General features: G+C 42.8%; 1 long non-coding RNA gene across 1 annotated transcript; it reads right to left on the minus strand.

Annotated features, from left to right (window-relative positions):
• Positions 1–3,208: 3,208 nt before the first annotated feature.
• On the minus strand, positions 3,209–23,648 carry LOC113593035 (uncharacterized). The gene is made up of 3 exons (XR_003413073.2): positions 22,505–23,648; positions 20,897–20,985; positions 3,209–5,443 (listed from the first exon to the last, which is right to left on the minus strand). It is a non-coding gene; the product is annotated as an uncharacterized LOC113593035 (long non-coding RNA).
• Between the last annotated feature and the right edge of the window lie 1,682 nt (positions 23,649–25,330).

Here is a 25,330-nt window from a genome sequence, read left to right on the forward strand (position 1 = left end):
CAGGGAATTCCGTGTAATTTCATCGGGCAGGGCTCCCGTCACCCGCGTGAAAGAATGTGATACAAACAGATACTCGGTGCCTCCAGCATTCCTGTGTTCCTCCCCTACCTCCTGACTTGCTGCTTGTCTAACCTCATCAGCTCTTGCATTCCCTTCTCTTCTTCTGCTTCAGCCACCCGGCTTCTCGCAGTTTCTTCAACACACCAGCCACATGCTGGCCTCGGAACATTGGTGCTGGCTGGAATCCTCCTCCCCAGAGAGTGGGTGGCTCCTTCTCTCACTTGCCTCAGGTGTCTGCGCCAATGGTACCTTATAAGAGAGATGGTCCCTGGGAGCCCTATACGTAATAGCGGGCCTCATTACTCCTTATCTCCTTTAACCATCGTGCGCCCAGGGTGGGGCAGAGTGTGCCCTGGGCACAGACCGACAATAAAACTGCCCTGCGCTCACTCTCTACAGGCCCAGGGAAAATTATCCCAGATCCTGAGGGTGGTGAAATACCAGGCCATTTGCCTTTTTTATCCTTTCCATTACTGCAAGGATGGGATCTCCTCTATAGACCGACAGGCTCAACGATAAATGTTCTAGTCCCTTCTCTTGACAAAATGAGAGTGAGGTACCGTGCACAGACCCTGTAGAGTACTTGGATCTATCTTTCACGTCAAGAAGACTCGGAGAGAATTTCATTTATTCCAATATATGGAAGGCATGTTATAACTGAAGTGCTCCCTTATGGTGGAATGCAGTGATCAAGGGCCTGGCTGAAACCTTACTGCTGGATTCAACTCCCAGTTCTATCACCAACCGGCTGTGCGGTCTGGGGCACAACACTCCACATTGCTCAGCCTCAGTTTCCTCATCTGTAAGATGAGGAGTGTGACAGTCCCCACATCACAGAGATGTCCTGAGGAATAAAAGGTAATTGGTACCTACTTAGTGCCCAGTAAATGGTTGATATCATTACTTTACTATGTAATTTACATAATTTACATAATTACTTTACCATGGTTTTTTTTCCTGTAGTTTACAAACTTTTTCAAAGCAAGGATGTGTCTTATTTATTTTCGTGCCCTTCTCCCCCATCAAAGAGGAAGGCGGGTGACATAGTAATATAGTAAATCTTCAGCACATGTTGATGTTGGATTGAATAATGTCCTTTATTTTATTGTCTAATAAATTCTTTTTGTTTTGTTTTGTTTTTAACTTTTCTTTTAATAATGAGCTCTATGCCCAACCTGGAGATCAAATTCATTCCCCTGAGATCGAGTCACATGCTCTACCAACTGAGCCAGCCAGGCACCCTGGTTGTCTAAAAAATTCTTGATTAGATTAGAAAGATGGCTGTTGAAAAACACATTTTGGGACAGAGATCATATTTATCTGTTTCGAGTAAGAACATTTTACAAAAATCTACTATATGTATATGAAAAGAAAGCCATCAAAACATTAACAGTAGTAGACAACTTTTATAAGTAAGAAACTAGTTAATCTTTTTAAAAAGTCTACTTGGAGAGCAGTGATTACAGTAGAAGAAAAGGCAACGAGATGCATTTTAGTATCATTTCCCAATAATTTTTGTTGTTCACTTTGTCTTCCAAAAAACACAGTGACCTCATAAAATTGAGTTTGCAAGTTCTCAATACATTAATACATTCTGATAAGTCTATAGGAAGGAATGGAGGCACAATCTTTGATCTAGAAAGTACATATCCAATGCTCATCTGAGCCAGAAACACCATTTTTCATGAAGTAAACGAATGCAGCTGTTTCTATCATGCTGACTATAAGAAGATTATCATACTCAGAATGGAAATTCCAGGAACCTGAATTCTAATTAACATGGAAATTAAATCCACAAAATAAATATGTATTCAAAGTTTATGCAGTCCCAGGGTACAATGAAGACAGATGCAGATTGATCTAATCTGGTTGCATTAGGAACATGAGTGTATGTTGGGGAACATCGCGTGGAAAGTTGACATTCAATCCAATTAGGAAGGGCAAAACAAACAAAAATGATGAAAGCAATTTCCTTTGTCCAATTAAATTAGGCATCCAAAAAACAAGCTGCTCTTTGACCTTCCTGGGAAGGGTCAGGATGGCTTCTCATGGTCATTAAGTAAATAGCCAGCCTACTCTTGCAGTTGTTTACTAAACAGGACTTAGGAAAATATATTTAGACTGAGAATCTGCAAAAATTTCTCTAATGTATTCGTATTGTTTCTATTGATCAATTTTTAATTTGGAGAAACAGGACTGGAAAGAGCATCAGACCAAACTGAATATGGGGCCTATGAAACAAAATTAAGAGGTCACTTTCTGCTTCTTGCCAATTTGTGTTGCAACTTCTAAAGAAAGGAGGTTTTTAAAAAATAGTTCGTTTAGGTGCTTCTCCGAGGTCCCGCTTGAAATAGCTGAGGAACATTGTTGGAATTTGTAAAGATACGTGATTTCTTAATTCAATTGGTGACTTAGTGAACTAAAGTTTAAGGACCCTCTTCATTCTGCCCTTCGTTATAATTCCCAACTATTACGTACAGCAATGGACATGCTGCTGTTCCATCCAACAGCCCATACTGCAAGTATGGAAGTTAAATCAAATCTTTTTTCTCACCTGTTAAATTCCAAGTTTCCATGATAAAAGTTGATCATAAACACAGAATTAATGGGATAGGTTTTCAGGCTAATTTCCTCTGATTTACATAGCATTTTTGCTCCCATCTTTTCATTCAGATTCAACAAACATTTGCTAAGCATTTATGTGCTGAGCCCCATGCTGAAGATTTCATAATACTTGCCATTACTTGGCCTTACATATAGTTAAAAGAGGTCTGGAGACATACCCTGAATTAGGTGTTTTGACTCAAAATCATGAATCCTCCAACATGTCAGGAGATTATTATTCTGGTGTGTAACTTAAGTAATACATAAAATATTTGGGACAAGAAGTGCCTGGGTGGTTCAGTCAGTTGAACACCCAACTCTTGGTTTCAGCTCAGGTCATGATTGCAGGGTCATAGGATTGAGCCCTGCATCGGGCTCTGTGTTGAGCATGGAGAAATGATAGTCTCTTTAACAAATGGTGTTAGGAAAACTAGATATTCTCATGTAACAAAATGAAACCAGACCCCTATCTCACACTGCTCACAAGACACCTTGTGCTCACAGACTGCTCACACTGCTCACAAGACAAGGTGCTCACAGACACCTTGAAACTCCTAAAAGAAAACAAACAAAACTCTTTGACATGGGCCTTGGTAGTGAGTTTTTGGAAACCACACCTAGAGCACAAGCAACAAAATCAAAAATAAATTGAGACCACATCAAAAGCTTCTGCACAGCAAAAGAAACCATCAACAAAGTGAAAAGATAACCTACAGAATGGGGGAAATATTTGCAAACTACCTAAGGGGCTAATGTCCAAAATACACAAAGAACTCATACGACTCAATAGTTAAAAATACAAATAATCCAACTTAAAAAAAATGGTCAAAGGACCTGAAGAGGCATTTTTCCATAGAAAAACTACAAAAAGCCAACAGGTACATAAAAAGATGCTCAATATCACTGGTCATTAGGGAAATGCAAATTAAAACCACACTGAGTCATTACCTCATGCCTGCTGGAATGACCATCATCAAAAAGACAAGAGATAGCAAGTGCTGGTGAGGGTGTGGAGAAAAGGGAACCCTTGTGCACTGTTGGTGGAATTGGAAATGGGTGCAACTACTATGGAAACCAGTATGGAGTTTCCTCAAAAAATTAAAAATAGACCTACTGTATGATCCAGCCATTCCACTTCTGGGAATATATCCAAAGGAAATGAAAACACTAACTTGAAACTATATCTGCATCGACATGTTCCTAGCAGCATTATTTGCAATAGCCAAGACTTGGAAATAACCTAAGTGTCCACTGATGGATGAATGGATAAAGAAGAGGTGGCCCACACGCATACTTATGTGTGTGTGTGTGTGTGTGTGTGTGTGTGTGTGTGTGTAAAATGGAAGGTTAGTAAGCCATAAAAAAAGGAAGTCTTATCATCTACAACACACGGATGGACTTTGAAGAAATTATGCTAAGTGAAATAAGTCAGAGATAGACAAATCCTGTATGATCTCACTTATACGTAGACTCTAATGAAAAATTTTAAAAAATCAAACTCGTAAGAAAAGAGATATGGAAAAAGCCTTGTAGCTGCTTGAGGCAAGAGGGAAGGGAGAGGGAATTGGTGGTCAGAAGGTACAAACCTCCAGTAGTAAGATAGATAAGCACTAGGGATGTAATGTACATGATGACTTTAGCTACGCTGCTGGATGATATCTAGGAAAATCGTTAAGACGGTAAATCCTAAGAACACTCGTTGTAAGAATTTTTTTCTTTTTATTGTATCTATATGAGAAGATGGATATTAACTAAACCTATTGTGGTGCTCATTTCATGACATATGTAAATTAAACCATCATGTGCTACACCTTGAACTTATATAATGATATATGCCAATTATTTCTCAACAAAACTAGGGGTGGGGGGAAGAGGCCTTGCAACTTCCGATGTTTTGTTCTTGGAAAACTGCAGTCACCAGGTGACCATTCTGGGATAGCCTGCTGGAAGATGAGAAACTGTGCAAAGTAGAGATAAGCCATTTCAACTGAGGCCCTTCAACCAGCGAATCCCCAGCCAGAACTATCTACATACACTCAGTCCAAATGGCCAAACGGCAGAGTTGTGAGCTAAAAACTGGTTGTTATTTTAAGCCATCAAGGGGCAATGTGTTATGTAGTAAACACTAACTGCTAGAAGTGACCATTGGAACAGTTTCTGGTGTCCTCAGGCTAGCAGGGCACAGGAACACCTAAAACCTATGGAACAATGAAATGCTAATGGGAAGAAGTAGAAATCCTTGCCTAACAGCACCCTGGAGTAGGTACTATTGTACCACCATCATGAAAGAGATTCAAGGGAAATGAGGGAGCGCAGAGACAGAACAAAGGAAGGAGGGGGGTTGATCTTATACAAATATATAAATTCAAGCATGCATCCTTAAGCCTTAATAGTACTTGCTTCTAGGGCACGGTGCCTACCCACCCACGTGTCGGCTGTCAGCATAAGCAGATTCTCGCTGCCTCAGCTTGCCTGCCTGATGGTAATGCTGTGTGGACGGGTCCGTGGTGTGGGAAGAGGCCGAGAGAATTCTCATGATGGTGTGATGGTGTTTGCAGACTGTATCTGCTTCCAGCAGCAGAAGAAGAGGTGTTGTCAACATGTCGGCGTGCCAAGAGCAGGTTGGGGTCGGTCTCCGCAGATAACGCTGCTGTCTGAGGTCAGCTGGCCTGGGCTAAGAAAATCCACACTTGCCACTGCCCAGAACAGAGGATGACTGTAGAGATGGCTCCTTAACCAAGAGGAGGCGGATCCAGGCCAGTGCACACTTGTGTCAGATCTGGAAATGGGTCAAAGGGAGAAGAGGTCACGTTGAATATTTGATAGAAACTTGTAGCAATATTTTCAACGGGGGCAGGGAATAAGAAGGACTGTCAGAGAAGCAATCAGAGGTAAAACTTAGAAGACAGGTCTTTAGGAGCACGGTATCAGCTCAAGTGGAAGAAAAGCTCTCTGTGAGTAGCGAGATTTATAAGCTACAAACAATGCCACTCTTATAACCAATGCTGTGTATGTACATTGATTTTCTCTTTCTCTATCTGGAAGTTCTGGGGATCTTCTCTCCATCCCTGGGGATTCGAACTTTCAGTGTCGTAGCTTTACGGTGGACATATTTTTTATTCACTGAGCTAAACAATCAGTCCGACCTTTCAGGCTGGAGACATGCCCTTTATTTGGGGGAACTTTTCTTCTGTTTCTTTAATAAGCTTTCCCCATTATTTTCTCTGTTCTCTCTCTCTCTTTCTCTCTCTCCCTCTGGAACTCTCCTTTCTTCTTCCTCCTCTCTCCACTTTCAACTTCTATCAGCCATAGCATCAATTTGCAGTTTTCGATGATTAGATTAAAACACATTCTGTTCTTTGAACATATTTTGCCTATTGGTTGATCTGAAAACAGAACACAACACTCGTGATAAATGAATATACGAACTTTTTTCACGGAAGTGTTCACTGAACATTTTTTTCATCGCTTCACTGAAGTAATATGATTTGATTCATATTAGAAAGGAAATAGAATATTCAGAGGCTCTGCTTTTCCTACATCCCATGGTTGCTCAGAATATTACCACATTTCAGTTTGGTTCGCATTTGAACTGACACTTTCTTAGAAACTTTGTGTTTTTTTAAAAAACATATTTATTTATTTTGAGAGAGACAGAGAGAGAGAGAGAGACAGCAGGGGAGGGGCAGAGGGAGAGGGAGAGAAAGAATCTCAAGCAGGCTCCGTGTTGTCAACACAGAGCCCAACACAGGACCCGAACTCACAAACTGTGAGATCGCGACTTCAGGAAATCAAGAGTCGGACATGACCAACTGAGGCACTTAGGTGCCCCTCTTAGAGTTTCTACAGTTGAGGTTGCTGGAGCATGGAGAGAGAGGGAATGTTTATTAGAACATGGGAATTGAAATATTAGTAACTTTTTAAAACCCTGAGAATAAATAGCCTCAAAGATTTTTCAAGAATTTTCCCTATTTGCCCATCTTGCTTCTCCTTGCAGTTAGATGACTATCTGGGTAGAAATTTGACCTGATATCCTCAACCTAATACCCAAATCTGTATGTAACTCTGGGAAACGTACACTGTCAAGTTCAGATCTCCTTTGAAATTCATGAAGAGTGCTGTGAGGCAGCATGTCTTTCAGAATCAATCTCTTCTTTGATATGAAGCATGCAAAGTATTGAAAACATAAAAGGGACAGTGTTGGGGCACGCTTCACGAATGTATTTTTCCGTGAGCCTCTCTCTTGTACATATATTGTAGACATTACCCTAAGACATTGCCAGTAATGTCGTGACGTCAACTCAGTTGGTGTTCGTCTTTAGAGAAGTCTAACTAGAAGGCTTTCGTTAACACTTCAACTGTCGATGTGATTAAGGAGGAGCGGGGAGACCAGCCTACTCTATACCATACACTCCCTGGTGCTTTTCCAGATGAATATTAATTGACATAGCACATATGAGTACATATTATTACTTATATTATCATATTACATTAAGATATTATTTTCTATTGGGGCGCCTGGGTGGCTCAGTCAGTTAAGCATCTGACTTTGGCTCAGGTCATGATCTCACAGTTCGTGAATTCAAGCCCCGCGTGGGGCTCTGTGCTGACAGCTCAGAGCCTGGAGCCTGCTTTGGATTTTGCATCTCCCTCTCTCCCTGCCCCTCCCCGACTCATGCTGTTTCTCGCTGTCTCTCAAAAATAAACATTGAAAACAAAAAAGATATTATTTTATATTTAATATACTAATATATAATATATTCACTTAAGGCCGGAAGAGTTAATCCACCTTGCCTTGGGGGTGAGATTGCCTCTCCTCTGCCTCTTTCTGTTAGTGATCATGGCATCTGACCCTCTTCCTGGCATGAGCCACATTCTGGAACCTTGTTCGCCATCATGTCACCCCACTCCCACTGCGACTAGTATTGATTCTTCCTCCCATCTTCTCAGCTCAGATTTGTACACCCTGAAATCTGCCTCAATTCACCTCTCTCAAAAACTTGTGCTTTTCTCAGATCTGGTAGTATTGAATGTTAGCTTTCCTGTTGAATAAATGAATGTTTTTCTAAGGAGCCCATATTTGCTTGACTTGAATACGAGAATATCAGAGCCTGGAGGGACCTCAAAGTCAGCTAAACCGGGGATTCCAGGCTGTGGAACCCCAGAGATTTGGACTCCCAAAGGTTCTGGAATTATTACAAGTATTGGAACCAGGGTTTACAGGTTGTTTGTTTGTTTGTTTGTGTGTTTTAATTTCTTTCACTGGGCAACAAAATCAACACCATATCACGTGTTATCCATAACTTTTTGAAATTAAGAAAAGTTTTCATACTCCAAAAATTTGAGAATCACTGATTAACACAAGCCCCATCATTTTATAAATGAAAAAAGAAAGAAAGAAAGAAAGAAAGAAAGAAAGAAAGAAAGAAAAAGAGACCCAGAAAATGACTTGATTTGTATTTAGTATTTTAGTAATACTAAATATAAATTGTATTTACAAATATAAATTTGTAATTTAGTAATCTAATAAATTAGTATTATGTTGGGACCCGGGCATAATCTTTGGGCTCTCAGTTATCAACCCATTGCTCTCTCCAGTAGTCCAATCCCCCAAATGCCATAATCCTCTCAATTACATAGCAGCTCCCACAGACTCTACTGCAAGAGAGAATAAAGGGTCCTCGTCTGGCTCAGACTGAATTGTAAGAAACTTCTCCCTGTACAGCAAATATTAAGCCTTATTGAAAGGTATTACCAAAATATAACAAACAAGTATCCTTAGTGGGGCGCCTGGGTGGCTCTGTCGGTTAAGCACCTGACTCTTGATTTCAGCTCAGGTCATGATCTCCTGTTTCGTGAGATCGAGCCCCAAGTCGGGCTCACACTGCGTGTGTTGAGCCTGCTTGGGATTTTCTGCATCCCTCTCTCTCTGCCCCTCCCTCATTGCATGCATGATCTATCTCTCTCTCTCAAAATAAATAAACAAACCTAAAAAAAAAAAAAAATGTAAGTGTCCTTAGAGAACACACTACTATTTTAAACAATTTCCCGGGGGCACCTGGGTGGTTCAGTCCAACTGACTTCAGCTCAGGTCATGATCTCACAGTTTGTGAGTTCAAGCCCCACATTGGGTTCGCTGCTGTTAGCACAGAGCCTGCTTCAGATCCTCTGTCCCCCCTCCCTCTCTGCCCTTCCCACACTTGCGTGCTCTCAAAAAAATTTTTTTAAACAATTGCCCCATCTTTTTTCATATAATCTAATCTTGTGCACTGCTTCTGTCTTGAGTCAATGAGAAAGCCCTAAATCCCAGGCAGTCACTGATTAAATCACATCGATAGGCTTTCTAGAAGTTTACAGCAGGGCTCTAAAAGACAGTGTCGAGACTGAATTTCTTCCTCGGGGATTTGGAATCAGAACTCTGAGAGACAGAGTTAGGCTACAGGAGGATGTTGGGCAGGAAGGAGATGATGCAATGTTGGGGCTGGTGGACATTTTGAGGTACAGGTTCACAGTGAAAGAGAATGAAATGACAGGGAGAAGGAGAGAGAGCAAGAGTGAGGCACAGGGAGAGCAGATAGACACATGAGAGACCGCAGGAGAGAGAGAGATCTGGAGACAGCTCCTTGGATTTCCAGCTCCCACTTCCTGTCAGAGGAGGCCCAACTTCCCTAGGATTCCAGAAGCTGTCTAGAACTTAAAATAAGTTCTTTATGCTCAGGCCGAGTGGTGTGGAATTTGCTCTCTGAATCAGCAGCCAGCTCCGGGAGAATAAAATCAAATCTCATGAATAAATACCTCAGAGTCTCGCAGCCTGAGATATGATGGTTACTCAAGACTGCTTCACTGCTGAGGCTGCTTCATCAGAAAAATGAAAGATGAGAGCACTCAGACGTCAACCAACACTGTCCCAACACACTTCAGTATGGATGCCTGGCACTGGTCGGACAACTGAAATCATCTATTGCAAGACTCTCGGGACACAGCAGACCTCCACGATATACGATTCCACAGGGACCTCATGTTAATCCCAAATATGTCTGACTTCCATTCCTGCTTAGAAGGCATTTCTTTCTAAGTACTTGAGAATAGGAAAGAAGATTCTATATAATCATTCTGGCACCCTTAATTTCAGTAAAAAAATTTCTTAATTGATTTTGAGATTTGTGTTCTATAAGGCATTTGATGTGAAGCATTAGTTCTAAGGCAATTTGGAAAAAGAAGAAAGTGTCCTGTGGTGTTGAAATATATTTATCTTTTTTTTTTATTATTCTCAAGGACAAGAAATAAAAATAATAATGTGTTTCCAGTGTGATGACAGGAAGAGGCTACCAGCAAAATCCCATGATGGAAATAAAGAAGAAAAGCGTGGCAAAGCAAGATTATAGTTTGAGAAAGATGTGGAGGACAGATATAAAACCGGCAAGGAAAACAGGAGATTGTTCGTGATGGCCAAGATTCTTCAAAGATGCAGGAGTTCTTACTAATTCATCTAGTAGAGGTAACAGACAAAACCCACAGGGATGAACAGCATGACGCTATGACTGGAAATCTCAGGGGTACAACCCTGTTAAATTCTACCTTTGGCTGAAACCATCAGAAAAAGAAATGTGAGGGAACGAAAGAGGCAAATTGTGTCAAATGAGTTGTTGACAAGAAAATGAAAGCAAATCCATGAGAAACCTGGAAATATCTTTAAACCGATGCCCCGGTCACATACATTTTAAATTATTAAGAGATTAGTTTAAATGGATTTAGAGAATCCTGACGGTTACGTTCAGGGAACACTTGGAACACTGTATTTCAGAAACCTGTCAAAGTACGTACATTTCTTCAAGATATCAGAGGGAAAAATAAGGGCAAATGAGCACATGTGGACCTAATTTTCTTCTTTTCACTCTCCTTCCTAAGGAAGGCCTCCCCAGAGGGCATTATGCTGAGTGAAATAAGCCACAGACGCATTTTTGTGATGACTGCTTTAAAATTTTTGTCCGATAATCCCAGCATCTCTGTCATCTTGGTGTTGGTATCTATTGCTTGTCTTTTTTCATTTAGTCTGAGCTCTTCCCTGCCCTTGGTATAATGAGCAATTTCTTTTTCTTGGACATTTGGACTAGTTTGTTATGAGACTCTGAATCTTGTTTAAACCTTCATATTGTCTGGCTTCCTCTGACACTACTTTGGCAGGGGAAGATGAGGGGACAACTTCATTACTGCCAGCTGAGGGTGAAGTTCAGGTTTTCCACTTGGCCTTTGTTGATGCCCCAGCTTGCGGGGCATGAGAGGATCGCGGGGGACTGGGCTTCCACTGATATCGCCCCAGCCGGGCAGAAGAGGGGGTGCCTCATTACCGCTCCTCTCATGGTCTCCACTGACATCATGGCGGGCATGTTCGGGGCGGGGGGGGGGGGGGGGCGGGGCCTCACTACCGCTGGGCAGTGCTGAAAGTCCTGATTCTGCATGAGGCCTTCTCTGACACCATCCCAGTCGGGATGGGGAGAGGCGCCTCAGCACTTCCGGATGGAGACGGAAGTCCAGGGTGCCCAGCTGGTTTCCATTGACACGACTACACAGAGCGGGCCTCGTTACCTTCGGGGGATGAGCAGAGAGGTTTGGGCTCCTTGTTGAAGCCTCACAAGGGTAGAAGTCCAGGCTTCCCTCTGGGCCTCACTGGCATGGGTGAGAGCGGGCTCCCAGATTCCTATGCAGGGTGTGGCTGCAGGAGAGCAGCTGTTGTCGATAAAGGTCTCCGTCTTGTTAGGCTGCTCCCTTGGCTCCCAAGAGCAGGCTTCCGTTGGGGCTTTCGGGGGGCTACACTCATTGGCCTTTCCAGGCTGCCAGCTTCTTCAGCCCCAGCTCTGGGATGGATGAGGCAAAACAGAAAACTCAGGTAACTCAAAGCATCCTGCTCCTCTGATTCCAAGGTCCCCAGTTGATCTGCCTTCTCATCTCCACCTTTCAAAGTCTTCTTGTGTTTGTTTTATATACACTGCACAGGATTTCAGTTGTACTCAGCGGGAAGAATAGGGAAGGCTTCATCTACTCTCCCTTCCTAAATGCGGAAGTTTTTACAAATCATTTTCCGACAGTTAGTAACGCCCCCGCCTCATAGATACCTCAAAGGGCTATTGTGAGGATTAAATGAATTAACTGGACCTTTGGTACAGTATCGGACAAGTAGTGAGCCTTGAATTAAGTGTTCTCTCGTATTGTTATTAGATAAACAGTATAATGTGCTTGTTAAGGGAATAGATTTTGGAACCAGACTCCCCAGGGTTTAACTCCCAGCGCTTACCCTGAATGAATGCGGTAATCTTTGGGAAATTACTTAATCTCTCTGTGCCTAAGCTTCCCCACTGCACATGTAATCATAATAGTTTCTTCTTCACAAGGTTATTGTGAGACTTAAAATACTTAGTATATCTAAAGCCCTTAGACGATTGCCTGGCACCAAGTAAGTTCTATTTAAGTATTAGAAACTATTCTCTTAAGCTCAAGAACGTCATTTGCTCCTCACCACGCCCTCTAAAGTAAGTAGTAAAGCATCACCATGTCCATGCATAAAGAAACAGAAGTTCAGAGGCATCCAGTAACCTGCCCAAGGTCACAGAGCCAGCAAGTGACAGACCTAGTCTCGGCCACCGGTCTTCTGATGTCACATCTGGGGCTCATGCCATCATATGAGCACTCCGTGAGGCTTGGTTAGGAGTGCAAGGTGAAAAACCAGCGTTCATGCTTAGAGAACATGGCAGGCAGAAAAGCACTGAAATCACACCCTGCCAGTAGGGGGTGGGAGGATAGGAACAAGGTGGAGAGAGAGACAGGGAAGAGAGTGGTTGTTGGGCTAGGTCTATGCCAAGAAATGGGTGTTGAAGAAACCACCAAGAGGATGTCTTTTTTTTTTTTAAATGTTTATTTTTTTATTTTTGAGAGGAGCACAACCATACACAAATGGAGGGGAGGGGGCAGAGAGAGAGGGAGAGAGAGAATCCTAAGCAGGCCCCACACTGTCAGCACGGAGCTGGACGTGAGGCTCTAACTCACGAAACCGTGAGATCATGACCTGAGCCAAACTCTTAACCGACTGGGCCACCCAGATGCCCCCGACCAAGATATTTCTGATGAGAGACTTATACCCCAAAAGGAGTTCTATCAATATCTCCTGTTCACAGTGTTTTCCTAATAGCTCACCACCCCACTCCAGGCCAGTCAAATTCTCTTCAGGGCCAGGGGCCATGCCTTCCTCAGTTCAGAATGTCTTCGAGTCTGAACCCTGAAGTGGGGCTCCCTCCTCAAGGGGTTCCCACTGCTGCCGCTGCCCAACCTGTCGCCTGTACCTTTCTGAGGCCTTCTACACCCAGCCTAGGCCTAGGGCCTGTGTTAAGTGCCACCAGCCTTCCTGGAGATACCAGTCCAGCCTGCGTTTGGCCCTACCTGAACCCCAAGCATTAACCATTTCTGCCGTGTTTTGAGATTTAATAAGTGCCATCTAATGTCTGGTCTTCTAGTTCCCTTGATCCGCTTCATGTGTTTAATTGTGTGTAGCCAGAAAGACCATGGCTCTTGAGGGCAGTGGTTGCATCCTACAGGTTTTGATAAGGTGTGGCCTCACAGCATTTGTCATAGAACACGGTACAATGCAGTGAGTCAATTAATACTTATTCACTCTGAAAGAAAAGGTCACAACTAAGCAGAGCTGCCCCATGTGTGGAATATGGCACCCAGGGAAAATTTTTTTGCAAGGCCCTGTCTAACTAAGGACTTTGATTAAATAGTTTTACAAAATGTGTAGGCCCCTGGAAAGTATAGGAATTTATCAATAAAGATGCAGAATAATGGGAAGGAGTGGAAGAGATACTTTGGGGGTGTATTTACTATTCAGTCTGGCCAATGTCCAGGGACCATCTTTTTCTGCAAAGGTCCAGGAATCATCACTCACGTTCTTTATTGTTGGATGTGCCACTTCTGGATAATTTTTTATTTTCCACTACAGCAAAGGGTTGCAATGTTGTTATTACTCACAATGTTACGATCCTTTGGAACTTGTTTATATTGAAACCATACGAATCTCACCTCTGCACTTATTCAATGCCTTGTTATATCACTTACGCATGGTCCTGGAACATGCATCCTGTGACCTGTGATTACTGGTTTCCAATGATTGTCACAAAGTCATCATTTTGTTTCACTGATAATGGCCACAAATGCAAGTCTCACATAGGGAGAATAGGGAATTCCAGAACATGTGAACAGTATTCCATTTGGGGGTCATATAAAATTCACAGTTTGGAATTTGATAGCATAAAGAGGGAACAGCATGTCTTCCAGATCACTCTGTCTTCTCTTGAACTCTAGCCTGAAATCACCACAATCTCGGAAAGTGACCCCTGTCCCTACTGATCACACGCCTGACTTTCACACATCCCCACCAGCCAGGATAGGCAAGGGGTCTGTGGGCCGAGTGAGTAAAGCTGTCACATTCTGTAAGAAGTGTTGGTCCCTTGCTCCAGGAGAGCAAGGGCCACCGTAGGCATAGGAGGCAAAGCAGGACACTGATCAGAAGGGCCCATCAGCCTTATTCATTCTCAAGCCATGGTCTAGAAAGCCTTTGGAGGATCTAGGCTTGGCCACCTCCAAGGACAGTTTGACTCGAGGGCCAAGGAACCCAGGGAGAAGTGGAAGACGTGAGCCTTGCATCCCAGAGTACACAGGGTGAAGGATGGCCACAGCCTTCCTACTGCCCTTGGATATTGCCGAGCGGAAGAGGTCACAGTTGGAAAAGAACAGGCAAAGGCTAATCCACTGCATGAAGTCAAACTGTTATTACTAAATTCAATTAGAAAATAACTTTGATTTCAAAATGATTTTTACATTTTCAAAGTTATCTCTTCTCTTTACCTACAGTTGAGCTCCAACCTCTAACCTGCTATGACATCGTAATGAGATTGATAACCAAGGTTCCAAGGAATGATATAATGAATTTTTCATATTATCATAGAGATTCTCCATCATAACTAAGAAAAATATGTAAAATGAGTGTCATTTTTTTTATAAGAAACATAACCCTTAAAAAATCTCTAAGGAAAAGACCTATAATTGAATTAATTTATTATTGTCACTAAACCTTATTGAATATGTTATTATTTGCTGTCTAAAAGACGATACTTCCATTCAGTGGTTAAACATAGACACAAAACCAAGAAACTTCATGGAAAATTGCTTAATCTTTTTTTTTAATTTTTTTAATGTTTATTTTATTTATTTTTGAGAGACAGAGAGACAGCATGAGTGGGAGAGGGCAGAGAGAGAGAGAGAGGGAGACCCAGAATATGAAGCAGGCTCCAGGCTCTGAGCTGTCAGCACAGAGCCTGATATGGGGCTTGAACTCACAAGCCATGAGATCATGACCTGAGCCGAGGTCGGACGCTCAACCGACTGAGCCACCCAGGTGCCCCCAAAATTGCTTAATCTTGATTAACACTTTAGAAGAGTTAGCATATACTTTGGTCACAGAAAATTCTAATAACTTATTGAAGTGAAATCAGCCCGCCCCTAACCTGCACAATTCTAGTCTCAGAGATGACAGAATATGGAAGCTGGAAAGAGACTCATTATCTCCTAATTGAATATTGATCTAGCACTGCCATCAGTTGTTAGATTCTGAACACCTGGAAACTCATCCTGGCCTCTTTCCATCACTTGCGTCTAGATTCTTTTGTTTTTATGCAAAGTCACTAAGAAATACAACAGAGAAATTAACACCAAAGGTTTCATCCAAATCCTTTAAATTAAGTACGGTAACACATTACATAAACGTCATATTCTGTGTTGGCTTTGCATGTCCCAGTATGTACAGTGACATAAAAAATTAATAAATGTCACTAGGCTTCTTTGGTTTGATAGTCTCTTAGGCATATAGGTAGAAGTAACTTTTATGATGGTGCCTTCTAACACTGTAGTCCAGAGGTGGGCAAACTATAGTCCTCTCCCTGGCCTCCCACTTTGTAAATAAAGTTTTATTGGAGCACAGCCATTTTCATTCTTTTCCCTATTGTCTGTGGTACTTTCACGCTACAGTGGTAACGTTGAATAGGTGCAACAGAGAGGCATGTGATCTGCAAAGCCTAAATGTTTACTCCCTGCTCCTCTACAGAAATAGCCAACCTCTGCTGCAGTTAGTGGGGATACTTTGGAAATAAACGTAACAAGAAAAAATGTAACCTCCTTTCTCAAAATATCTACCCAAAGAGATCATTTGTCTTCAATAAAATAGATTCCTAGCACAGTAACACATTAGCCTTACGGTTGGTTTCCCACTAACTGCAGATTGCAAATGTTCACCAGCCCTTCCAAATACTTAGTATCATTACAGTGACATGTCCCCCAGCCATGGGCAATGTTCTACTCTAAGCCAGAAGTTGTCCTCAGTTTTACGTTATTCTTGCTTGATTTAAAGAATCAGACGTAATTTTATTAAGGTTAATGAAGTCCCAGAATCTCATCAGTGGCGAAATAACCTCTCTCTGGGAGCCACATAAATATTTCAGAAGTTCACTGCAAGCACCTAAGAGCCCAGTTTATTTTATTAGAACGTGACATCGACCCGAGTTTATAAATGGATTTCTATTTCTTTAACAAATGCATTTTCGAGTACTATCCTTGAGGTACAATTCCTGTGACTTTCCCAGAAAAAAAAATGACATAAACCAGGTGTATCCGAGTGGGAAGAGGACGCCCTTTGGGCTCAGAGGGACTCGGTTCAGCTCTCAGACTTTCCTCCTCTACCGATGAGGCAGTGTGGGGTGGGCTGAGGGCTCCGTGAAAGCTGCCGCACCCCTCCTCCCCAGGTGGGATAAGTGTGATATTCCCCAGGCACCCCTGACTCCTCAAGGACAAAGGAAAGAAAACAAATGGCCAGCCGATAGAGATCACAGTCATACGGGACATGGGTCTCCATCAGTTTACAAATAACTTAGTAAGCTACAAGAAAAAGGTGATCTTGTCAATAGCCTGATCTCCAGAAACCTATACACTCGAACATCACCCCTCAATAATGATATGGGAAACAAAGGCAAGAGGAAAATGGCAGGTAAAGTTGAATTTCCTCATGGCCTGCAGCCCATCGGCAGACACTTGGGGCAAATGCAGAGTATAGAGTTCCCCCAGGAACCCCTTACCTTCCTACTGTTGACGCTTTACTGGCTTGACAATAACAAGGCGTCAGGTATCTTAGGAGTCCTCTTTGGCATATCAAAGTCCCTCTGGAGGCCTCCATTTTGACTTTGCCTCCCCAACTCCATAGTGTAGAACCAGCCATTCCTCACAACCCCAGTGCATCTCTTTCTGCCCACAAGTCCTGTCCCCGTGCTTTAATAAAAATCACCTTTTTGCACCAAAGACGTTTTCAAGAATTCTTTCTTGGCCATCGGCTCCGGACCCGCCCCCCCATCACCCCCAAACCTCACCACTACTAGCATGTGATAACCCTCTGAATCTGTTTCTTATCCTTAAAGGACAGGTAATCCTTACATCACACCTACACAGGAGAGTGGTAAGGATTTTATTTGAATTTATTAAATTTTTTTTAATGTTTATTTTTGAGAGAGAGAGAGAGTGGGGGAGAGGCAGATCGCGAGAGAGACACAGGCTCCGAGCTGTTAGCATAGAGACCAAGGCGGGACGCAAACTCACAACCTGCAAGATCATGACCTGAGCCCAAGTTGGTCGCTCAACTGACTGAGTCACCCAGGGGCCCCTAGAAGTGTGGTTAAGGACTTTAAGCAATGCATATAAAAGGCAGAGTCAGAGCCAGGCACAAAGCAGGTCTACAAGGGGCAGTTTAGTGAATGACAGTTAAGTGGATGCTAGGTTTGCGTATGTCTGAACGTTTGTGTCCCCTCCGTCTCCCCAAATTCATATGCTGAAATTCTAACATCTTATGTGATGGTCTGGGAGGTGAGGCCTTTGGGCGGTGCTCAGGTCATGAGCTGGACCCCTCATAAATGGGATTAATGCTCTTATAAAACAGACCTCACAGAGTTCTGTAGCCCCTGCCACCATGCAAGGACACAGGAGAAGTCCGTGACCCAGAAGAGGGCACTCATCTGTCCACGCTGGCACCCTGATCTCAGATTCCAGCCTCCAAAACGGTGAGAAGTACATTTTTGTTGTTTATAAGCTACCCGGTCAGTGGTATTTTTCATAGCAGCCCCAATGAACGAAGACAGTGGGCATGGCTATTTTTCCTTTCAAATTTCCTTTTGACTTAATTAAATTTTCCTAGAGGTGAACTAGGTGCTACTTTCAGTAGTGATGCTTAAATTTATTCAGGCAAACTTTAATAAATTTAGGAAGTAATACCTTTAGTGTAAACAGTAGTCTCCAAACACAGTTTCTAGTTCCAACTAGGAAGAGGATACGGAACCAAGGGAACCCAGCAGGCTCGAGCCTGCCCAGGCATGTCCCTGATGTCAAGGACACGTCTTAACCCCATTCCCGACTCCTGCAATGCTTCACCAAAGCTTGCCATGGGTCACACAGTGGCTGGAGAACTAGGGTTTGGATGATTCCCTGCAAAACGTCCATCTCAACAGCAAAGACAGTAATCATCCTTACAGAGATGCCAGCTAGCTGCATAGTGCTCCATCCTTTGTGGGGACTGGCGTGGAGTAGAGCACTGACAGCAAGCTGACTTGTACACCCACCTCGACAACTTCAGCTGTGTGACCTCAGACAAGGCGCTCAGTGATCTGAATCCCAGCCACTGCTACAGAGATAAAGGAGATCTCGGTGGTCTTGCCAGATCTCAAAAGCCCTCTCCATCTGTGAAATGTTACATATGCATGGACTTTAATGGACCAGGGGACTCTATGCTCATCTAGAATGTCTGCTTTCGGATTTGAGACAAGTTTCTCAGACCCTTGTACCCTGAGATGGCCCATATTTTCCATTTTCGGAATTGCTAAGATTTGGCCCTCGCAATTCTCTGGTTTCCAGAGGTATTAAACACAATAAAATAACAGTCCCCACAATCACTTAGTCACCTATTCTAGAATCTTGCTAGAGGTTGGTGCCATTCTAATTGGTTTACTCTTGACAGAAATCACTGTTAGCCCCTCTTTGAAAATTAGGACAATAGTCACTGATGTGGGAAACGAAGGCAAAAGAAAAAATTACATTTCCTTACTACTTACAGCCCGATGACAAGTCCTTGATATAGGCGGAGTGACCTTCTTCTAGGAACTCAGCTACCTCGGTGTTAATACTTTGCTAAGGGCAAAAGGCAATGTTAGCTTAACATTATCCCCATCTCCAGGACGCTGTAAGTCTTCCTTAACATATAGAAATTCCTTTGGGAACTTCCTTTATCTCTACCTCCAAGATATATATTAGCAATCACCTCCCAGCATATGGCCCACTGATACACATCTGAAGGGTCTCATGACGGAGGTTTTACTAAACAGTAATAAATGACCTTTTCCAAACAATAGCTAACTCCCTCAAGGCCCTGGAAACCTTGCTTCCAAAATTCCTCAGAGACTTACGCTGTCCCTAACCCCCTCCCAACTTGAAGGTACGTAATCAGTCACCTGTCACAACCCCAGGGCAGCTCTATCTGCCCACGGGTCCTGTCCCTGCACTTTAATAAAACCACCTTTTTGCACTGACGATGTCTCAAGAATTCTTTCCTAGCAGCCATTTGCTCTGAACCCCAACATTTTCACATCAGTCACCAGCCTCTAAGCTTTAGTGACCTTTGCCCCTGTGCCCTTAGCTCAATCGCTCCTCTGCACTGCTCTGGACAGTTAGGGGCTGAGATCCTGCCGGCCGTGCTTTCCTGGGCCTTTGTCCCCTGCTTCCTGTTGGATGCAGGCTCCAAGAGACCCTGGAAGGTACAAAGAGTAGAGAATTGACTCTCTTCCCATCTTGGCTGTCAGTGGGTGGAAGGGGCAGCAGCAAGAGTGGCAGCAGCTACAGCAGCCGGGCCAGCTCCTGGTGGGGGACAGGGGGGTCCCACGGCTGCAGCTGTGGTCTGGCAGCTCCCAGCAAGGCCTGCTCTGGGGTGTCCACTCCTGACTCCTGAGTCACAGCGGCCCCGGCTCAGGGAGGAACTGCTTTCCTGGGGTTGCTCTTTTCAGTAACCTGAGTTTTTTTTTTTTTTTTCCCTCTTGCTCCTCCAGCCTTTCCCCCGCCCTTGGAACCAATTTTTATATTAAGTTCCCTCTGTTTGAAATATCTAAACGGTTTCTCTTTCCCTAAGTATATCCTAACAAATACTATATATAATTTGTCCAAGCTTGAATCCTTAAACTCATTGAAAGCTTCTCTATGATCTTTAATTTTGAAACCTGGAACTTTAAAAGTCTGTATCAAACAGCTGCTCATTTCACAGAATCAACCAACAGAATGTAAAAAAAAAAAAAGAAAGAAAAAAAAGGTGTTCTTGTCAGACTCCAGTAAACTTCAAAAATAGGCCCAAATTATTTAATGCATTGAAAAGTGTTCATCAGTTCATCACAGTGCATCATTTGCGATTTGACAATATACTGGCCATGGGAATGTTTTACTGTGACAATACTCGCTATGATGAAATTCATTCTACAAACAACTTTCTTTGGAGTATTTTTTTTTAATCTCAGGATTATACAAAACCAACTGACAAAAATAGGCACAATAATTCCTGGGCTTTTAGTTTCGAAGTCTGTTTTCCCATCTGTTAACCAAAGTCTAGGTCTCTACGGCCAAAGTAAAATGGAGGACTGTGTAATTATCCTTTGACTCAGAGACAAATAAGAATATCAGAGTAAGGAAGGGACATCTGTGCTCATTTGACTCAACACCTGTTCAGATGTAAGATTCCTTTGAAACATCTAATAACCATGGAGTGGATATCTATGTTCTGTTTGCGTATCCTCAATGATGGGGCACTCATTACCTTGCCAGACGGCTCATTCATTTGTTGGACAGCTTGAATTTCCAGGGATGTATCCTTTTTATTAAGTCCAAGGAATGAATAGGCATGACTGGAGCTTCTACTCATGGGTCCTGGTTATTCCATTTAGATTTATGAAGACTAATAAAATACTCTATTCTGCTTGAAAGCTGTGTGGACCCATGTAGAGATAGGCATGATGTTTCTTTAAGGAAACAATTCCAGTATCAACGGAGGCATGCCAGTGAGATGGAGAAGTTCTCGGTGTCAGGACGATCCCCTGATTACAAATTGAAGGCTTACCTCTTCCCTGGAAATGAAGAAATTGAGAACACGACTGGTCTTCCTTTCACACTTTTGATCAGGCTCCTTCAGAGAGTGTAGCTCTCCATCTTCCACAAAGAGGCAGACTTTCAGAAAGGTTTTAGCTGGGAGTGAGGTCATTGTAAGCCACAATGTCTCTAAGGACCCTTCCCTTTATCCAGAAACTTGAGGGTCAACCAAGAAACCAAGAAAAACATACTTTTTTGAGAATGTGACCCAGAAATATTTATTGGAAATATTTCTGGCACGTCATTGTGCTCATGTGAATGGTGGTGGCGGAGCAAGATGGAGACAAAAGGAGACTTAGTGAGAGACACGCTTTAGAATTTAGATGGGGGCTGAATTTTAATTGGCTTTGCACGCCATACGTAGCAGCTTGACTGTTACCTTACAGCAAAGGGGAGCCGCTGGGGAATGTTAAGCATGAGTGCAGTTGTACCGTAGAAAGATTTTCCTTACGGCATGGCAAAGCATGAATTTGGTGGAGACAAGATTCGTGATAGGCCAGCTAGTCAGGGGCAATAATTCAGGAAAGAAATGAGAAACAAGTGAATCATATGCTGTCAGTGGGGCTGTACGGGAATGGAATCAAGTCAAAAGGACAGAATCAGTAGGATTTAGTGACTGAATGCAGAGGATAAGGGAGAGGAAGAAACGGAACACGATTCTCAGGCTTCTAGCTTGGGCAACTGGGCAGACGATGGAGTCACTCACATCACAAAAGAAAAGAGTGCAAGAGGAAGAGCACGATGAGGTTACTGGGGTTGATGAGTTCTATTTGGGGTATGCTAATCTGAGTGCCTCTAGATCATGACAACACAGATGTCCCACAGGAAGTTGGATAAGTGGATCTGGCCCTCAAGAGAGAGAAGGCAGGAAGTCTGGGTTTTGGAGTCGTGGGCATGTGGGTAGTAGCTCAATCCATTGACAGCATGAAATGCATTTTATCCTTGATTCATCTACCCATTAATCTATCCATGCCACAAATATTTATTGTTTACTTTATACCAGCAACATGGTATGGGTAGCTGAATGTTTACGCAGCAGTGAACAGAAGACGAAGGTTCTGGCATCATGGAACTTACATTCGAGTGGGAAGGAGACCCACAATAAGAAATACAATAGCATGCAATGCCAGATATATCAGTGCTCTCAAGAAAAATACAGGACATTAAGGGAACAGAGAGTGGTAAGGGATCACAGAAGGCCTCTCTGAAGAGATTACATCCAAGCAGAAACCTAAAGGAAGAGAGAGCACCCCATGAGAAGACAGAGGGGAGGAGTGTCCTGGATGGGCAAAGGCTATCAGACTTGTTTGAGAAACACCAGGGATCTTCAAGGAGAGTGTGCAGCATAAGAACAAAAGAGGACCAAGACCAAAGACAGAACTATGCAGATTATCAGCCTTCAAAGTGGGAACAAAGAAGGGAGACTGAGGAGGGCTGATCAGAATTATAGAAAGAAGGGGCTGAATTTTGTATTCTGTCCATTTAACACCATAGTTTGATGATTCTCTTTGTGAATATCCACCACCCCTATTTATAATGGTGTTTATGTGTATAGCAGTAGAATAAACCAAGAACTTACCTCTCCTTCACTTATTCTTTAGCCACAGAGGTCTTCCTATAGTTTTGTGAATGTCTGCCTCTGAGCCTTTGGTGTTCTGTTGCCTCTTGCCAGAAGTTCTGGGGAAGGGCTGAGGTGGGGACCAACTCCTCCTTCACCTTTGGCATTCCACTGGATCCTCCGGGAGGTTTCATCTGAAGGTTGGAGACAAAGATTGGCTCTTCAGTTATTCACTACTGAAGTCATTTGTTCTCCTTTGGGACTAAGTACTTGTTTGTTTAATGGTCATCTCACTGGACAGTGAACTCAAGGAGGGTGGAATGCATTTCTGTGTTGTTCACCCCATATCCCTAAAGCCTTTGCGGCACCAGATACAAAGTGCACGTAGAGATCGCTCTGTGTGTTCTAGCCTACGGACAGACTGTACCACTTCCTCTGATGACCAGTTACGCTCACAGCATGACCCAGAAACCCTTCATCTATCTCTGCGAATGTGGAAAACCCTGCTTCAGTCTCACAGATCCTCAAAGCAGAAATTCAAAAGGACTATGAGTTTGGTTTAGATTCAATCCAGATGATATTTGAATGTTTCCCTTTGGTCCACTACTTCTTAAGCAAAGTAAGTTCAAAAGGACTTACTGTTATTTTTCAATGTTTTATTTATGCGTGTGTGCGCTCTCTCTCTCAAAAAAAACCTTAAAAATAATTATTAGCCACAGATATTCTACCAGCCATATGTGTTTGGGGTTTTCATTCTGGCCATTACTTTATGTCGACTGACGGTATTTGCATCACAGCAGCCTGGCACACGGCACACACTTTCTCTTTTTTCTCGTTCTTTTTTTTTTTTTTTTATTGTTTTGCAAAAAATGGCTAAAGCGATATTCAAGTGGCAGAACTTTTGTGAACAGTCAGTTTGATATTAATGCTGCTGAAACCCAAAAGCATTTGTTTTTTCTTCTAACCCCCGTATTTTCCAAGGGATCTTCTCGGAATAAGAATGTGAAGCTTATCTACTTAATAATGTTATGCCTACATCAAAACGTATTCTCAGAAGGACCTGGAAGTTATACAAATCAATGTCAATGGTGCAGTAGTAATTATAGATATTTTCAGTTCTCTTCTGATTGTTTAACTATAGTTTCTAAGATTTCAAAAATAAAAAGTATTACTTATGTAAGAAAAATAAAATTACATTTGCAAAAATAAATAGAAGTTACCTTTGAAATATGTTTTGTACTAGATTTTATTTATTTTTTAAAAATTTTTTTAATGTTTATTTATTTTTGAGACAGAGAGAGACAGAGCATGAGCAGGGGAGGGTTAGAGAGAGAGGGAGACACAGAATCTGAAACGGGCTCCAGGCTCTGAGCTGTCAGCACAGAGCCCGACGCGGGGCTCGAACTCACGGACCGTGAGATCATGACCTGAGCTGAAGTCGGCCACTTACCCGACTGAGCCACCCAGGCACCCCATGTACTAGATTTTAGAATGTATCCCAACTGAGCACTAGAATTATATAGTCAACAAAGACCTATATACATATTTTAGCCAAGAAGATTTGATAATTAAATACACTTATAGGATCTGTGGGATTTTATGAACTATTAAGTCCATAACCTTGGGGCTGGATTACCTTTCTGGACAGCTGGGTACTTGTCCTAACTTCACTGAATACATTCTCTGGTTTATTGGGAGGGATGGACAGGATGTTGTTATAACATTGAATTCTGCCCAGTGGAGAGCAAGGAAGTGAACACCATCTATCACACTTTGGTACCAACATGGGCAGTAGCTGCACAAGTGATCTTCTAGCAAAGTACCAATGATCCGTGATGAAAAAGGAATTTCCATGTTACCTCCTAATTAAGACAGGATTATTATTATTTTTTTAATGTTTATTTATTTTTGAGAGAGAGGAGGGAGTAGAGAGGGGCAGTGAGAGAGAGGGACAGAGGATCAGAAGCAGGCTCTGCGCTGACAGCAGAGAACCTGTCGCAGGGCTCAAACTCACAAACCTCGAGATAATGATCTGCACCGAAGTCAGACGCTTAATGGGCTGAGCGACCCAGGGGCCCCTAGGACAGGATTATTTTTAAAGAACCAAGAAGCAAGTTGCTCTGTGCTCCTCTAAGAGGTCATCTTAAGGAGCCAACAAGATCATGTGTCAGAACGCCACCCTCTAGCTGCTCAGGACAGCGTCCTGGCCCGTGGGAAATGGACGTGCACCAACATTTGAGTTGTTTCCCTGGGTTTGCCTGAACAGAACTCCCTTTTCCCACCAGTGCCAATGCAAAATGGGCTCAGCTTCTAAACTGTTAAGTTCGTCAATTTACTCACTCATCAGTTATTTGGACAAGTAATTTTTGAGCACCAACTATGAGCTAAACAATGTTCTAGGTGCTGGGGACACTGGAGTGAAACAGAAGTCTAAGATCCTGCTCTCATGAAGCGTACATTTTAGTGGAGAACAGAGAAAATAAAAAAATAGGTACACAACAATGTAAGGCCAGGTATTGTTCAAGATCATAAGAAAAAGAAAAATTAAGCAGAACAAAGGGATAGAGAATGACAGAGTTTCCTCCATCCTGTAAGGTATCCAGGGACAGTCTGTCTGGGGAGGCGACAGTCGAATGGCCTGAGGGGAAAGCCTTGTGAGTCAAACATTGTAGGCAGTGGGAATAGTAGGTGGGAAAGCCCTGAAATAGAAGCGTGTCAGAGGTACTTCAAGGTTGTAGTGTGGGTGATGTGTGGTGAACAAGGGTGAAAAAGGTGCCCAGGGGACAGATCAGGGAGGGTCTTGCACATCAGGGTAAGGATTTGGGATTTTACAATGTGATTAAAAGT

The sequence above is a fragment of the Acinonyx jubatus genome, chromosome B4, assembly GCF_027475565.1.
Source record: "Acinonyx jubatus isolate Ajub_Pintada_27869175 chromosome B4, VMU_Ajub_asm_v1.0, whole genome shotgun sequence".
NCBI classification, from domain to species: Eukaryota; Metazoa; Chordata; class Mammalia; order Carnivora; family Felidae; genus Acinonyx; species Acinonyx jubatus.